Source organism: Vipera berus (genome assembly GCF_964194415.1).
Source record: "Vipera berus genome assembly, chromosome: Z".
Taxonomy (NCBI): Eukaryota; Metazoa; Chordata; class Lepidosauria; order Squamata; family Viperidae; genus Vipera; species Vipera berus.
The window spans coordinates 87,761,663-87,780,402 of NC_138205.1; the positions used below are offsets into that span (position 1 = coordinate 87,761,663).

Genomic DNA, 18,740 nt, shown 5'->3' on the forward strand with positions numbered 1-18,740 from the left:
GCAACCAAGAATGAGCAAGATGGCTTCAGCCAGGTTTGTTGTACAGTTGACACCAGTTCTTTATTTTTATAACACATTGTTGAATTAATTACATTGTTTGTTTTCAGTCTCCCCATACTTTGCTTTAATAGATCATGATGATTTTTAATAGTATTAGAGAGGGAGAAAACCTCCATATTCACATTTTCTATACCCCATATAGTTTCTTATGTCTTCTATCTGAATTACTCTTCAAGGAAATGCTCCACTTTATTAATAGGGAACTGCTGTAGCTCTCTAGTCTATTGGTCTTTGTGTGTGTGTGTGTGTGTGTACTGTTGTAGCTCTAAATACCTGTTTTAACAGTAGGTAAACAGGAGGTAAACAGTACTATAATCACTATCCCATGTGTGGGTCTCAGAATACAATATATTATATAAGAACTTTCTCATACTGTATTTGCTGTTTTCTTTTCAGTCCCCATCCTAAATGTTCCAGATATAGAATTTGGATTACTGTTCTTTTGAAACTGAGCTACTTATTGTGATTTAAAGATCTTTTTTTCTGATCAGTCACCACCAGCACAGACCCTTTTAACTCAAATTTAAATTTGAATTTGAATCTATCATTTGACACTTGTTTACACTGAATTTGATTTGCTCTTTTGGGCCCCATTCACAGTTTTACAGTTCCTTACTTATTTTACTACCTTGAACAATAATCCTATCTTGTTGGCCTCTCTAACATTGGATGCTTTATAAACAAATTAAAAATTACCAGTTCCAATTTTGTGAAGATGAGGGGATCCCACTTTAAACATTATTTAGTCCTACTTCTTCTTTCTTTGCAGTTTCCAATCAGTGAAATTTCCTGCCGCTTATTCTTTGCCTGTTTAATTTGCTCAGAAGCTTTTGGTGTTGGACTTTGACAAAGAGCTTTTCTTCACAAGGTTTTCTTTGCAATGTATATGTTTGCTGACCCCTTAAAAACACTTTGAAAGTTAGTGATATGGTACAATATGGCTTTTCTATGTTTTATATATAGGTGTTGAGGGGGCCCCCATATTTTTATATCATGCAATGTATGTTTTGTCCTTTTGTTTTAAAATGTTTTCCTCTCTTTTAATTATGTAATGTGCCCAAAGTAATTTGAGAATTGAGTGGCCACTAATTTTCTTAAATGAATAAATAAAATGAATTTCAATATTAAATATAGAGTGGTTGAGTGATTGTGTGATTTGTTTAACATATATTTGAAGATTGCATCTCTGTTTAAATATTAAAAGAATAGCATTATAATTTCTGAATGTAAAATAAAATATAACAAGAGTGAAAACAAACAAACAAAACTACAGAAGGTTTATTTGTTAAATATGCCCAAGAAAGTGCTTGGCATAAATCTGAGAGGTAAGAATGAACAAAATTCAGAAAATGCAATATGACTTTATGCAAGGACATGGGAAAGCAGATATGCTCAGCAGATTTTTCTCTTTAGCAAGTTTGTTTATTTATTTATTAAATTTATTTACCACAAGTCTCATTTCAAATGCCTCTGGCAGCTAAGAGCATAATTAACGTTAAAAACATTAAAATCAAGTTATTAAATAGAAGGAAGAAAGTTTGTTGTAATTTTGTGGGTTTACAGAAAAGAAGCAAAATAGCTACTTATTAAGAATATCCTTTTGCTCACTTTATTATATAGAAATAAAACATGGAGAATTGTTTCTAAACTTCCCATCTCCCTCATAGAGGGACTCTTCATATTGGCTGCTCCAGAAATGATATTGATTTGAAATACTTCCCTGCTTGAAAGAAAATAAAGTTCTCTTAAAAATCGTGGTATATATCATAAGCTTTGGCATAAAATTAGAACTATGTATAGTGCAAAATAAAGTTTTTGAGTCATATGTGACCTACAAAAGTAATAGATATACAGCCCTTCCAAAAGTTGCTCCTAAATTATCATTTTAATATGACAGCAAAGGGATTATGAGATACATGGGAAATAATTGTGCTAATTTGATTTTATATGAAATTCAGCAACAGAAAGCCACTCAAGGGTCAATATAACCAACAGCCTCAGAGAATAACTGATAATGGTTTTTGTTTTTAATTGTTACTTGCATAATGATTTCAATATAGAAAAATAAATCTGAAATTCTCATTTCATCAGCTGTTGAAATGATAAATGCTACTCGGGTTTGGCCAGACTCAAACCTAAAATTTTTCTAATGGAATTTCTTCATTAAATGTGACCTTTACCAGTGTGAAGGGGAAAACAAACATCTGAATTGTATCTTGTGCCTGAAAACAAATCATGAACCTTTTTTATAACCTATGCAACCTGCATAGTAGATCTGTAAAACTGAAGCTGAAAATATAGGTTGAATGTTATCTTTCAATATTACTATTAGTCAATATTACATTTTGACTACATCTATTTCAGCTGAGACAAATAATATGAGCTCCTTTACAATTTTTTTTGGAACAACCTGATAAGGGACATTTATATAAAATTTTAGTTGAGATCAGAAAAATCCAAGGCTAAGCAAGATGGTCATTAAGAGAAACATTGTGTGAGTGTGACTTGAGACCTCCAGCCAGCTTTTCCATTGACTTTCTTGTGGGATGCTGGCAGGGAAGATTGCAAATCACAGTCATGTGATGTTGGACGCTGTGAATATCATAAATAGTCTTGATCACATGACTACAGAATTGAGGACCAGTCACGAGTAACTTTTTTCAGTACTATCTTAACTTCCAACAATCGCTAAATGAATGCTTGTTAAGCGAGGACTGTAATTCATTTTAGGATATGTATTTTAATTTTCAAAATATATTTCTAAAGGGTCCAAGATATTTGAATAAAAACAAGAGGATATTTTAAAATAATGAAAAGGTCCAAAACATAATAGCAGAATCAAGATATAAAGATTACTTAATGCCCCAAAAGTAATAAAATAGACTTTTAAACAGCATTTTTAAATTGTAGGTTTAATGAAATTTCAGGTATGAAAAAAGGACAGCCCCAAACCCCATATTGTACAAACATGAAACCTACATGAAATTCTCTGAGAAAGGCATTTAATTCCAAAGTCATATTAGTAGTTTTCCCTTACAGTATGATAGCAAGAATGTTTTATTTGTTTTACTTTCCCCTCAAATGAATTGGATGATTTAGACATTTTAAAAAAGAGATGAAATCTGCTTCACCATCTTGTTATAACATTTTATATCATTTATTAATATCTCAATACGGTACCTTAAAATCGCTCATATTTTGGACCCGAATTTCTATCATGCCTTCTCCTCTGAAGATTCATCCACAGAGATTAAAAAGAGAAGGCTTGGATCCTGATGAAGATTGTACCTTATTTATACCCTGTAGGATACTTGCCTTCTGGAAAGATATAAAATCAAATGAGTCATTCATTGCTAATATCTATAAAGGAAAACTCACCTGGACTTACTAGATATTTGGATTTATATCCCACTAGACACTAGTGTGTGGCTAACATATTAATGTGCTAGGCATGTATATGCTTTCCATAGCTTTTCACTTTTATTTTCATATTTTCTAGCAAAAGTCATTTCTCTCTAATATTTGAATGACCTTATTACACCTGAAAATGTTATTCAGAACTGAAAATGGGAATATATTTTTCAAAGTTTACATAGCAAGGTACTGATATATTCAAAAATTGATATATATGTCTTATGCATCTCTAGAAGCAAATGTGATTGGTGGAGGCTGTATATGAAAACAGAATGTTCTGTAGCCAATGAGAGCTCAAAGAGTTTGTAACTGTGGACATGAATAAAACTGTTCTACAATACAAACTAAAGATTAAGTGCTTCTGATATTTCTTGATAAGACTGATAAAAATATTCATGGTTTTTCTCCAAGTGAATCACAGAGCTATATCTTTCTACAACTGTAGTGACAACTTGGAGTCCAATAGTATCAGCTAATATCCAAGGATATTAATAGTGTAAATAAAGTTGTTTCTTTCAACAGATCCAGAGCACTATCACATACCAAGTTTCACTTCTCAAACAACAGAAATATGTACTGTTCCACATGAATTTACCACTATTGTCCTTGTGTTACTAACTGATCTGTAAGTTAACTGACTTCGTTGCAGAACATTTGAAGAAAAATGATAACTTCAAAACACTGTTGAAATACTGATCCTGAATTGGGGTAAGTATGCGTAATGGTCTTAAAGAAGTCTGATTCTGATATTCTTATGATTACATACTCTATGTCAGATGAGCATCATACCATAAATCATAACTGTTACTAGTATTCTTAAAAAATTCTTATAAATTATAAGAATTCTCACTCCAGACTTTTTTCAAGTAGCTTCTCTTCTCCCAGACTGTATCTGGGAGAGATAATACCATACCAATAACACTGACATTTATCGATTTCTTTAACCTGAAAGGTTTACAGGCAGCAAAATGTGGCACACCTCAATCTATTCTTGCTGAACGTTCATTGAAAACCAAAGGCAATAGAATTAGTTGCTTTTTTAGTTTTAAAAAAGAACTATTTCAATACTGAGGCCACTCACAAAATATAAATTCCAGAAGGAAGGTTGGGTCTGGAAGTTAGGTTTTTATGAGCCAGCTGTTTTTCAGCTATGGTTTCTATGTATATGGGGAGGTGGGTTGAGAGTATGAGAGTGGTAATTACATGTTACCCACATGCTAACTATTATGTATGTTTTAATGCTACTGAAAATCCCATCATAGAAAAGATGTAAGCAAAGCTAGATTCCTGCCTCATACATTTGCCTTGTTTTCTCTCACAAACTTACAGTAAAAGCAACCATTTCTTAGAACTGATATAGCAAAATTTAATGGAACTTTTTTCAAAACCTTTTGAAGTTAAATCCAAAGAGAAATTTGCTGGCAAAGGTTTGTAAACCCAAGAGCAGCTAACCTCTTGATGTAGGGTATTCTTGCAAAGTCATGTATACTGTCTGTAACTTACTCGAAACATTTAAAGTTAATTACAGATAATCTGCTACTCTAGAATTTGCTAGATTATATCTCCCATTTCTCCTTTAAAAAAGAAAAAAGATTTTGCTCCCTCACTTTAGTTCTGCCAGTTTGTGAGCCATTCTGCCAATATTTCTACTGACTCCTCAGCTATGAGGACATCATCAAAATAAGGGCACACACCTGGAATGTTTTTGAGCGTGTGCTCCATCACTCCCTGGTAAAGCCCTGGGGCTACACTGACCCTGAACTGTAGGCACCTAACCCTGAAAGTCCCCCTGTGGGTGACAATGGTCTGAGCTTCTGCTGTGGCATCATCCACTGGCAGTTGCTGGTAGGCTTGTGCCAAATCTAATTTGGCAAATATGCGACCTCCCTGTAGTGAAGCTAAAATATGGCTGACTACAGGCACCGGATATGCATGTTGTTGAAGTGCTCTGTTAATATTGTACTTATAATCTGCACATATGTGCATCTCACCATTGGCCTTAAGTGGCGTGACTACAGGGGTTTCCCACATCCCACTATCTACTGGCGGCAACATGCCTTGTTGCACCAGCTTGTCCAGCTCTGCATCGATTTTGGGTTTGAGGGCAAAAGGCATTCTACAAGGCTTGATCCGTATTGGGGTTACGGTAGGATTGAGGTTGAAGGCAATTGGAGGTCCCTTGTACTTCCCTAAGCTAAGGCTGAAAACATCAGCAAACTCCTGGCAAACTGCCAACAGGTCCGCTGCTTGAGTTCTGTTTATGCCAGTCACATGGATGCCCAAGACATCAAACCAGTCTAGCCCAATGAGGCTTGTGTGGTGGCCCTCTACCACCATGACATCCAAGGGACCCTCAAACTGTTTGAACTGAACATTGAGCATAGCTTCTCCTTTAACTGCTACGCAGGAGTTTTGGAAACCCATCAGCAGGAGATTAGATGGCTTGAGTTTGACTCGTTTGCTGCTGCAACTGCAAATGTGATCAAAAGTTTCTTGGGAAACTATAGATAGGGCTGACCCTGTGTCCAGTTCCATGTGGCATGGGACTCCTTGAAGCCTGACTTGGAGTCTAAGCTTTTCTTTAATGGGGTGATGGGCACCTATTCTAAACACGCTCCTTCGGCTGGAGCAATAGCCAACTCTGTGTTGCCCTGGGGCCCCGGTACTTTTCCTGAATAATTCTTCTTGTGGAACGTCCCTCTGGTGACCTTTACAGATGGCAGTGATGTGGCCTTGTTTGCTGCATGGAACCTGCACTTTGAGTGTCTATGTCAGCCTCCACAGCCCGCACATCGAGTGAAGGGAACTGCCTTCTCAAATGGCTGCTGGCTTCTTTCTGGTTGCTTCTGCAGCCGATCAATCTCATGGTTCATGTCGGGATCCTCTGCTCTTTCGGTATCCTCATGGTGGACAGTTTCTGGGCTGGGAGTGTTCTTGGAGGGCCGTAAGGCCTTGATAGCCCCTCCAGCAGCTTCTTTGGTCATTATCTCCTTCAGGGCATCTTGGAACGTGAGGGTTTCCTTCACAAATAACTTCTGCTGGAGGTCCCTGTTCCTCAACCTGCATACCAAATGGTCTCTCGGTCTCTCTTTAAGGTCTGTGAAGTTGCAAAGCCAAGATGCCTGTCATAGTGCGGCTATGAACTCGGCGGCTGACTCACCTGATTGCTGCTCCCTTTGTTTGAATGCGTGTCTCCATGCGATGACAGAGAGCCTCAGCTCTAAGTGTTCCCTGAGCTTCTTCTTGAGGTCAGAGTAGGTAACCGACTCTAGTATAGCTGGAGTGACTAGATTTTTGGCTATATCGAATGTCACCTGGCCACACAAGCACAGCAGTGTTGTGCCCTTTAAGCCATCTTTGCTAACTTGGTTAGCTTGTAGGTAGTTCTCGATGTGAGAGATGTTTGAGCTCCATCTCTCAGGATGCACCACATTGAACTTCGCCAATTTGCTGACTTTGGCCATGGTAAGATGTCACCGACCTCTCAATGCCTTGTGCTGCTAAGGGCTTCTGTGTTGGTCCTAGGGACAGGTCCCTTAGGTCGTAGTTGCCTCCAGCATGACTTGCTGGCAGACAGAGGGGGGAACACACTTCCTGCCAGGGCTCTGATGCCTGGCCTCACCCCTAGTGAGGGTCTCTGGCTCTCTTCTCCTTAGCAGCACATCCCCCCTTCATCGCCATTGTTATGTTTCGGGATCGGTGAGGCATTGATGAAGCAGAACGGTGAAACAGCAACACATTTATTCAGTTAACACAGAAGCAGCAGTAACTGCTGCTTAGCTTCTATTTATACGGACCACTACTAGGCGGCGGCCAATGAAATTAAAGCGGTAATTTCTGCCTAAAAGGCAAGTTAACAGTTCTGGAGACAAGCATTCTGGAGTTTAAACAGACACAGCAGTTAACTATTACTCAACTGTTTCCAAGCAATTTATATCAATACATAATAGAATGTTTGAATTCTTGGGTTTTTAAAAATATCTGTAAGACGATACATACAAAGATAAACATACTGTTATTGAAAATACAAAAAAACCAAATTCTATGGTATCGCACAGGCAATCTATAGTTCCATTTGGATTTTTCAAAAACCTTATAAAGCAGAATTAGATTAAGCAAAACAAGTTAATCTATTAAATCTATTTTTATTCATTTAAAAAAATTATTTCTTTTTTCCCTGCATTACACTGGAAGAGAAGACTTTTCAATCCAGACTTTGATTTTCTATACCAAATCATTGATAAATCAATATTAAACTATAATTTTTGATTTTTTGTTTAGTAGGAAATACTAATTCAAAAGTTGCAAATGTGTTTGTTTCATCTATATAAAAGGAGGTAAAAACATCACAGGATAATCATGCTATTTTTCGCTTTTCTTTCATCCAATTGCCCAAAATAAAACATGCTTGTTAAAACAGCTGCAGAATATCATTAATTAAATATTTGCTAAATGTTGCTGTTACTGAGATGCAAAATAAAGGAAAAGAAGATATCTAAATTGAAAACTGGGTAATGCCTTTAATTTATTAAAACAAAAGGAAGAAAAATAAAACACAGCTTTTCTTTTCTTTGACTGATTTATGTACATCTTGATATATCTGTAAAAAGGCAACTCCTATCAGTTTATTCCTTTGTGTATACAATACTTGAAATAACACTTAAGAACATAAGATTTTTCAAATATTTTATTAAATTCCTTTAAAAAAGTAATTTGATTTGGTTGTTTCACTCCTAGAAAAACATTTTTAATTTTGTGCATAATGAAGAATTTTTAAGACATATTTTTAAAATTATTTTCAGCTACACAGTACTGTTTTTTAAACATTTTAACTATCCATTGAAATGATGTGGATGGTGGGAGGTAGGGAAGCAACAATCCTTGAAGTATGAAATGACCTTCGTAATATTAAAAAAGAGCATTTAAAAATATACTGTAAAACCCTGCAATCTTATCAAGAGGCAAAGTTATTTGAAAGACCACCCGCTCACTTAATCTCAGAAAATATTCTAGGACAACTCTTAGTCTCTAGAAAAGTGTTGTAAACACAAAATCTCTCAACAATTATTATATTTTAATTAATTCCAAATCAAAATTTATAAACCATGTACTTCATGGAAAAATATGTAAAAATATAGTGGGACTGGAATGGATAACTATCGGAATCACCATATTTTTCTCCGATATTTGTCTCAAAGGCATTGTACTCATGTCAGAAGCACCAAGGAGCTTCTGGGTTGAAAGGATCAGCTGGTGACATCACCACTGCCCAGGGGACACCCAGTTGGGGGGCTCTTTTCATGTCCCCAGCAGGAGCTGGAGAGAAGGACAAGAGCTCACTCCACCCCATGGCAGCACTCGGATATTGAACACGGGTTTGCTAACCGTCAACTTGGCATCCTAACCACCATGCTCCTTTGAAAGGCGATATCATGAATAGAGAAGAAGAAAATGTTCTTTGTGAATATATAACATGGCATTTTGCTTCATTGCTTGGATCTCTGTGATTAACCTATGTAAAGGAACTTTTCACATCTTCAGTATTTTTCATTATGAAATCAGTCAGTATTAATACCATGCCTTTCAAATTCACAAACCTATTCTTTTTGTAATTAAAGCTCTTTTTCCCCCTCTCAATTATTCTCAGGTGCTTGAGAATTTTTTCCTAGATTCTCTAAGTGCTTTTCAGCTGTTTTGAAAGCAGCCAAAGCTTGCTACTGCTGTTGTTTTCTGTCACCATACTTCTATTATCTTGAAGCTTTCTTGACAACCAACATGTTTCAATCTGAAAAAGAGCCATCAGATGAACTCTCTCTTGCATTCTTTGTTGGGAATTCAACTGAAGTATGGAAAACTGAGGAAACTAAAGATTCTTCAAAGCATGAGTACACAATGAAAAATAGGTAATCTAGCTATCCCCATTTGCCATTTCTTAACTGGTTGGTGGTGCAAAACCAGCACCTACTGTAAATCTATACTCTCATCAACATTCTCGCTTTTTAAAAAAAAGAAATGTCAAAATAAATTCTCTTCAATTAAATTGAATGGAATCTGGTAGAAAAAAGCTGCAGGAGCATATTTTTCTATGGTACCAATCAGAAATATATACACGTGTTGAAGGAAAAGTCTTCATCATGGTTCAGTCCAAGCTGGGAATAAACAACATGGCGACTGCTTTAGAAAGAAGATTGCAGTTTATTGAAGAGGAGAGCCAGACAGAAAGATGGCTCTGGAAGAAAAGAGAGAGAGCACATGTAGGGAGTGGGTTTTTATACCCACTGGGGCTCTTAAGGTTGTTTCCTGTTCCTGTTTGAGGCTTTGTATTTCCTGTGTCATGTATTTTGACCTAAGTCTAAGTTTGTCCTTTGGCATCTGTGGGTTAATCCTATTATGTCCTGTCTTAGACTTTGGGTGGGGTATGTAGATTTTAGATGTCTTTGTCTTCCTAAGCTTCTATCTGGGGGTCTTCAACCTTCCTGGATTATTAATATCTGCATTTCTACAGAGCTGGTTTCTGCTTGGAGGAGAGAGACTTGGGGCTATTAAGAAAACTAGGCATGCTTTTCTGCCTCTTTAAGATCCTTTGAAAAAAATATACTATTCTCCCTTTTAATATTTCCTTCTTGGGGTGGGGTGGGGGGGCTGACTTCCCACACATGCAAACCTGTGCAGAATGCTTTCCCGTTCCATGCTTTTGTATCAATTATCTTTTGACCCTAAGGAGCTGGGTCTCCTATCAGTAGACTTTTGTGATGGCCATGTCTTCTGGACCCAAACTAAGTGTGAAAAATTAAACTAAGTGTTCCTGCAGCCCATTAATTCCCAATTTCCTGAAAGGAATTCAGTTTCTTTGCAGGGACAGAATTTTTTAAATTCTACTTATTTATTAGATTTTTATCCTGCCTCCATTACTTTGCTGTCTATTGCTGTCTTCTCCATTCTAGTTTTACATGTATTTATTCATAATAAATAAATAAGACTTGGTCTTATGTAGCCAGAATAAGCTTCTTTGTCTTTTTCTTCAGCTTTACTATTAATTTCCTCCCTGCTTATTTGGGAATAAAATTTTTCCAAGGAAACTATTTTACAATTTTGCTCTTAGCATACATATTTCAAATAAGCTTGATGTTATGAAGCAATTTTATTCTTTTATCACTAACTGTACTAAGTGCTTTTAATGGTACACAGAATAAAGTTGTCACTATATTATTTTGTTGCTATGTGGTTATCGTGCCATGTGCCACATATTTGTGTAAAGATATGAATGGAAACATATGTACATGCAAGCGCACACGCACACACACATTCACATATAGCAAATGAATAATTGAAATTTATTCAAAGTATCTTATAAAGATAGAAGGGTCTGTTGAAAAAGCATATATACCGTATTTTCCGGCGTATAAGATGACTTTTTAACCCATGAAAATCACCTCAAAAGTTGGGGGGTTGTCTTATATGCCCAGTCGTCTTATATGCTGGAAAATCAGCGAGCCCGGGAAGGCACGCCCTCCCCTCTCACTGTGGAGGAAGCAGGGCAGGCTGGTGTCTGGCGGGAGCCAGCAGGGCAGTCCTGCGCACGCGCGCACTCCCCGGCTGCTCCTTAGCAGCTGGGGAGTGCGCGCGTGTGCAGGACTTCCCTGCCGGCTCCCGCCCGACACTCTTCCCTCTTGAGGCAGCATCGCTCCCTGGCTCCTAAGGAGTCCCGCCAGACACCAGCCTGCCCTGCTTCCTCCACAGTGAGAGGGGAGGGCGTGCCTTCCCGGGCTCGCTGATTTTCTGGCGTATAAGATGAAAAATCTTGAAAATCATCTCAAAAGTTGGGGGGTCATCTTATACGCCCAGTCGTCTTATACGCCAGAAAATACAGTAGATATTTCTGTAAATCACTATATGGTAGGGCATGAACACAAGAAAAAAACATGTAAAAAAATAACAGAATAAAAATTTCTTTAAAAGGATAGCTGTCAAAGTTCAAATGGTCATTCATATAACAAAAGATGGTACCAAGGTGAGCTGGATAAATCAATAGTACTCAGATGGAAAACTGATTAGGGGAGCAAGCTGGAACTGGCCAATCCGTGTTGTAATTTATAAAGGTAAATGGAAATTGTTGTATTTCAAACTATCAGATAGAATGTATCAAGCATTGCACCTTGATTCTTCTGGAACTCAAACCTAGCTTAGTCTCCTAAAGAGGGAGTTGTATATGTATAAATATGTGTGTATGAATAAATGAAGCTTTTATTTATAAAGTGTACAATGAAGTTTGTAAATCTGTTTTTATTTAGTTGTATGTATCCAGAGCTTCTGGGTAAAATAGAACTGCAAGTACTAATAGAGATGTTATAGGTAGTTCTTGATTTATAATCATAATTGAGCCTGGAATTATGAACATAAATTATATGGTCATTAAGTGGGTCACTATGTGGTTGTATCTGATTTTATTGCCTTTTTTGCAGCACTCATTAAGTGAATCACAGCAGTTGAATTAACACTTTCTATGTTTTAATAAAGAAACATCAAATGTTGAATCACATAATATGAAATAGTTTTGAACTGGTTCTGAAACAGGAAGTACTGTAAAATTGGTTTCATTGCATACAAAGACAGTTCTAATTTTTACTTCCAAATTGTTTTTTGTTTTGCAATTCTAAAAATGCATATAGAGAACAAAGAATAATAAAAATAATAAAAAATATTTTTCTGTTTGGAATTTTAGGATGCAGTACATCAGTATCTCCTCATAATTTTACCCACAATCTCAGCAACTAGAATAATTATGTGAAGACTTCTTTTTTAATCTGCCTAATTCGGTTCTGATTTTCTAAATCAGTTATGCTCTAGATATTTCCTGGAGGATGCAAGGTATGGAATTTTTTACCCAATGCAATAACTTTATCTTTTTTTTTTAAGTTGACTTTTCAGTGCAGAAAATAACAAAGTTTTCTTGTTCCACACACACACACAAAACCAAGATGCTAGAATATTTAATATTTCTTCTCACAAAATCTTCCACTATTCGACAACGCTAGACTTAAGGAGGATCAACTGGGATTATTTAGTGCACAGTTGCCCTTTTCTTTTTCTTAGAAGTAATAATATTCATTTGCCAATGACCAAAAACATAAAACAGACAAAATGAATAAAAGATAACAAGGAGAATCAGAATCAGAAAAAAGGTAAATAAACAACAACTGCATATAAACTAAATACAATGTAGTAAGACTATTCACCAAAATATATATCATCCAAAAATTACTAAAAGACAACAGAACAAGGTATTAGTAAAAATAAGAGTCATTACTTCTTTAATCATAGTGCACAAAATTTGGCTACTACAAGGAACTCTACTTAAAAGTCATTCTTAATTTTATTAATATATTTTGATGGCAGTTTTATGAAAAATCTTTGCATAAACCCCTGATCTCTTGGACACATCCAGGGCTTTTTTTGTCATAGAACGCTCAGAACGGAGTTCCGGCACCTTTTTTGGATGGAACCTTGTAGGGTAGGCAAGGAAAGGTTGTATAACATGTGAGTTCCGGCACCTTTTTCTTTTACAAAAAAAGCACTGGACACATCTATATGCACCCCTCATAGACTTTCACTTCCTCTCAGCTCTTCACATTTTGTCCTCAAACCTTTCTCAGGTTATTTCTTCAGTAAGCTGTTTTTATCCACTTCACTTACCTTTTTTTCATCCTGGATTTCAGCTAGGAGAAATTTTTAAAGACTGGCTCTTAAAAATTGCCCTCAGGAACATACTCAAAGAACTGGTAATAAAGTACTAATAACAACCCTTGAATTATTGGACTTGGAATTTTTATCTTGGATTTTATATACCAGGCTGCTTTTTGCCCAGTTATATCATAAAAAACAAAATCTAGAACATTTGTTCTGCAAAAGAACTATTTGTTCGTCAGACTTCATACTAATCAATATGCAATCTGTTTTAAATTGCATGGATTTCCACAACAATTGCAGTATTAACAGCGCAAACAGCTGAAAGGCAATGAAAGAATGAATGGAAAACTCTATGAAATAGTTTAAAAGGAGGAGATAGAATTGTATAATTCACATGCATTGCCTAAAGAACTTGTGATCAGGTAGCACAAAAATAACATGGTGTATTTTCCAGGCAAAACCTCCAGAAAACTCAAAAGTGGGCCTGGCTCCAATATAACGTACTGCCATGTTGATGAATAACAATATATGCCATCAAATGATTGGGAAAGGAGGAGAGTATAAGGTGGCAAAGAGGAGGCTTGGAAGAATGGCAATGCAGCTGAGCAAGCAGAAGGCTCTTTGACCTGTTCACAATGCAGCTGCAGCTTGATTGATGCTTAACCGTTTCCCTCCTCTTCCCACCCCCCACCAAGAATTTTGTTCTTGTGATCTGAGAGCCACCTACTGGCCGAATGCTACTACTGCTCCCTTGACTTGAAAAATAAAGTAAGAATCTATTAAAAAGCTAAGGGCTGATGCATATATTCATACATTCATACAGTATGATTTTTGTTGTTGTTATATAGCATTGTTCAAAATAAAAGGGGAAACAAGCTTTCCCATTTCCGAGTCAGACAACAATTTACTGTATGTAAGGTAGTATTTTTCCTTTATGAAAGCATATACCTTTAAATGAGGATCGTTTTAGAGAACTTTCAAAGATACCCTAAAAAGCATTTTCATTTGTCAAACACTCAAGCTTAAATCAAAGTTAAATCTAAGTTTTATTAATTTATATTAATTTACACACACACACACAATTTGCTGTAGATGCTAGCACATGTATACTTTTTGAGAGCTTATTACATAGGCTTATTACATAAGCCTCTGGGTGAGATCATTCGTGGCTTTGGAGTTGGGTATCATCAGTATGCTGATGATACCCAGCTTTTCATTTCGACCCCAAACCACCCCAGTGATGCCCTCGACATGATGTCCCGTTGCCTGGAGGCGGTCCGGGTCTGGATGGGGAGGAACAGGCTTCAGCTCAACCCTGACAAGACTGAGTGGCTGTACGTGCCAGAATCTCAGGAAATTCAGATCATTCCATCTCTCACTATGGGGGGGTGAGTTATTACCCCTCCCCCGTAGATAAGGCTCGCAACTTGGGAGTTCTCCTAGATTCACAGCTTTCTTTAGAAGATCATATAGTAACTGTGACTAGGGGGGCCTTCGCCCAGGTCCGCCTGGTGCGCCAGTTGCGGCCCTATCTAGACCGGGATGCCTTGTGTACAGTCACTCATGCGCTCGTGACCTCTTGGTTAGACTACTGCAACGCTCTCTACATGGGGCTGCCCTTGAGGACCACTCGGAGGCTCCAACTGGTGCAGAATGCAGCCGCACGAGTTGTGTTGGGGGTCTCCCGATACTCCCATATTACACCTCTGCTCCGTGAACTGCATTGGCTTCCGGTTACCTTCCGGGTGAGATTCAAGATACTGGTAATGACCTACAAAGCCCTACATGGCATGGGTCCGGAATACCTTAGGGAGCACCTGCGGCCGGCATCAACTTCCCTCCGCCCAGTGCGCTCCCACAGAGAGGGCCTCCTTAGGGTGCCACCAGTCGGAGAATGCCGTCTGGTGGCTCCCAGGGGGAGGGCGTTCTCTGTGGGTGCGCCTGACCTTTGGAACCATTTACCAGTTGAGCTCCAGATGGCTCCCGACCTTCGCTCCTTCCGACGTGATCTAAAAACTTATTTGTTTGAACAAGCCGGCCTGGTCTGATGGGTTTGGGTTTTAATTATTGTTTTAGTGTAATTTATTTTTACATTTGGGCACCAGGGTTTAATTTGTTTTTAATTTTGTATTTTGGTTATTTTGGTATTTATGGCCCTGTTCACCGCCCTGAGTCCTTCGGGAGAAGGGCGGTATACAAATTAAATTAAATAAATAAATAAAATACTATATACCTTTTTCTCCATTTAGAAGTCCCATCTCCATACGTCCCCATCCTCACCCCCAAGAAAAATGAAATAAATGGTTGGATTTGTCTTTCTTCTGTCACATATTTGTACATTTATGTGGAGGTTACAAAATAAATTCCTTCCAAAATACATGTAGGATGCCTGCAAGGAAACATCTCCACATAAATGCATTGAAACACCTGTCATCAGTTATCATGGTGTTGAATATCTTTAACATTCCAATTCTTTCACTGGGATAGAAGTCATGAGACAGCAGCATGCTAGCCTTTTTCCATCCAGATGCCTGATAGTGTCAATAAGTTACTATTTTGGCTGATGGAGAAGGGAGTGAAAAATGACAATATCTAATCCATAGCAGATTGGAAGCACAATGAACCAGATGCTGAAGCTTTATGAAGGGGAAGGAAGAGGTTTCATTGCAGGTGCTGCAATGGCTGATTGGGGCCAAGAACTCAGATGGGCCAAAACAAAAATTCACTCTTGTAGAAAGAGTTGTTCTTTCTAAGGAAGAGTTGTGGTGGCACAGTGGTTAGAATGCATTACTCCAGGCTAACTCACTGCTCACTCCAGGAGTTCGATTCTGAATGACTCAGCTTTCCATCCTTCTGAGATCGGTAAGATGAGGATCTAGATTGTTGGGGGCAATATGCTGACTCTGTAAACCACTTAGAGACAGCTCTAAAACACTATGAAGTGGTATATAAGTGCTATTGGTGTGGCTCCACTCGTTACCATAAGAACTTGTGGTAGAAACTGAAATATCCTGATTCCAAGAAAAATGGTGGTCTTTTGCTATTTGCAAACATTGGGATTGAAAAAGAGATAAAAATCATATATTTGGTGAAACCCCCTTGAGATCAAGAGAATTGCTAGGAGGGAAAGGTGTTTACCTTTCAGAGAAATATGAGAGTAGAAATGTAGAAATGTGTAGAAATCCCCTGATAATTATTTGGGATTTGTCAAATCTTGGATTGTAGGATTTATACTAAATCAAGGATTACCTTTTGCCGGTGTCAGGTCCCAAGAAACAAGAAAGACATGCAGAGTTCTTCCTTTATTGTTCCTCACCTACAGACAGAAATCATGCCAAATTAAAGATATAGATATAGCATCATTTTAGATATAGTCTAGGAATAATTAGGGAGGAATCTTCTTAACTCTCTTTCTCCAGATGAAACTGCCTCTTTGCCCTCTGGAATGCAGTCTCTTCCTTCTGGGAATCCAGACTCCACTCCACTACAGTCATATAAATATGGTGACAATAGTATCTTCTTTTTCTATACAAGTTTTAGGAGAGTTGACAATTAGCTAATGCCGCAAATAAAGCAAAAATCAAATAATTAGAATAAAATCCTTAGATGAGACATTCATTGCTACTGGACAAATCTTAGGAGGAAAAGCTTATCCTTGAAATAAGTTTGGTTGGTTTTGTCTTTATTTTTTAAAGAGTCTCTGTAGTGGTGGGTGTTAAGCAATGAAGAATTCCTACTAGCGGTAGTCCTGCAGCAGACATGGGTTGTTTGGGTAAGTGGGGTTAAACAAGCAATAGGAAAATGTATTTGTTCAAATTAATATTTATAGCTATGCTTATAGCTAAACTATGGGTAAGTGGGGTTAAATAAGCAATATGGAAGTGTACTTGTTCAAATTAATATTTACATCTATGCTTGTTAATAAAGAATATCCAAATCTCATGTTCCACGATAAAAAGCACCTGACAGAAAGGGAGAGTTCACAGGGAAGGCCTGTTTAATTATTATTCTATTTTATCTGCCCAAGACTATTGCTATGAAAAAGATTGTTTATGATCAGCCCCTTTGCTCCTTGTACTATATATTCTTCATTACTGAAGAGAAAACAAAAATGTGAGGCCAGAATGCTTTACAAGGAGTCATTCTTTCTTTGGGTGAACTATATTTTTTAAAAATGCTAGAAATGAAAAAACACAAAAATATAAGCACTTTGCTTATATTTAATATAAAATTACTAAATACAATGCATTATTTCAGAATGCAAACTATGATCAAGATGGCTTGAATCTGTCTTCAGTCCCTTGAATTAAATCTCTCAAATTCAGCCACCCAAGTGCAATATGCAAAGAATGATATTGATTCCTCTTCAACTTTGTTGTGAATAGTTGTCTCTCACTTAGAGTCCTTTATTGTTGATTGAAATTGTAATTATCTGAAAATAAAATAGGAATAATCCAGAAATGGTTCCACAAGACACTTAATATTTTGCTATATAAGCCAGCAGTACCTTTTTCCAAGCCAGATTCTTCCTATACTATTGATGTAGAATTATGTTAATCAGAAGGCCTCTATAATCTTAATAATCCTGTTTTTGTGTTTTATATACATATATACACTTTATGTACATATCATTTATATACAGTTATAGAATATTGAATCTTATCAACCACCTTATTCAAGTAATATGTGAAATCAGCATCCTGTGTGTTTCTGTTGTGACCTTCCTTTCTGTTCCCACCATGAGTAAAACTTATTCCAAATTTTGTTGTAATCTGACTGGTCTTTATTTTTAATTTCCAAAGTTAACTTGTCCATTTCTGCACACGCCCAAATTTTATTTATCACTTTACTCTCATCTGGTATTTCACTGTTTTTCCATTTCTGGGCGAACATCATTCTCGCTGCTGTGATGATATGTATCATTATATATAACTCTTCTTTGGTATGCTTCTCTGTTGTTATGCCTAGTAGGAAAAATTCTGGTCTATAATCTACACTCCGTCCTGATATTTCTTCTAACCATATCCGAATCCTTTGCCAATACTTTTGCATCTTATTACAGGACCACCAAACATGAAAATAAGTACCTAATTCTTTGGAACACTTCCAACAGCTAGGGGATATTGTCTTGTACATTTTGGCTAATTGTGCTGGGGGGAGATGCCACCGGTAAAACATTTTATATAAATTTTCTTTATAAGCTGAGGCCAGCGTTATCTTTTTATTTCTATCCCAGAGTTTGCCAAATATCAAAATCTATGCCATGTCCCAAATTTTTAGCCCATATCAGCATTGGTTCTTTAACTTGTTCCTCAAACATTTTGTACCCCAATAGCAAACTATACAATTTCCTTATTTGTTTCTCATCTGGCCCCAATAAAATTTTATCCAATGCAGTTTCTTGAATATTTATCCCCCACTCTTTCTTATCTTTCCCATATTGTGTTTGTATCTGTAGGTAAGCCCACCATTCCAATTTTATCCCTTGTTGTTCTAGTTGCTGTCTAGATTTCAATTCTCCCAAATCATTCATAATATCCTTGTATGTAGTACTGTTTTCCAAATTAAACAAATTTGGG

The 18,740-nt window shown here is 37.0% G+C and overlaps 1 long non-coding RNA gene across 1 annotated transcript in view; it reads right to left on the reverse strand.

Annotated features, from left to right (window-relative positions):
- LOC308677330 overlaps positions 1 to 16,682 on the reverse strand; it is a 61,103-nt gene extending 44,421 nt beyond the window's left edge. Inside the window, exons 1-2 of the long non-coding RNA XR_014028454.1 lie at positions 16,568 to 16,682; positions 16,411 to 16,477 (exon numbers count right to left, since the gene is read on the reverse strand). This is a non-coding gene — a long non-coding RNA (uncharacterized lncRNA). The remainder of the gene's footprint in view (positions 1 to 16,410; positions 16,478 to 16,567) is intronic.
- Between the last annotated feature and the right edge of the window lie 2,058 nt (positions 16,683 to 18,740).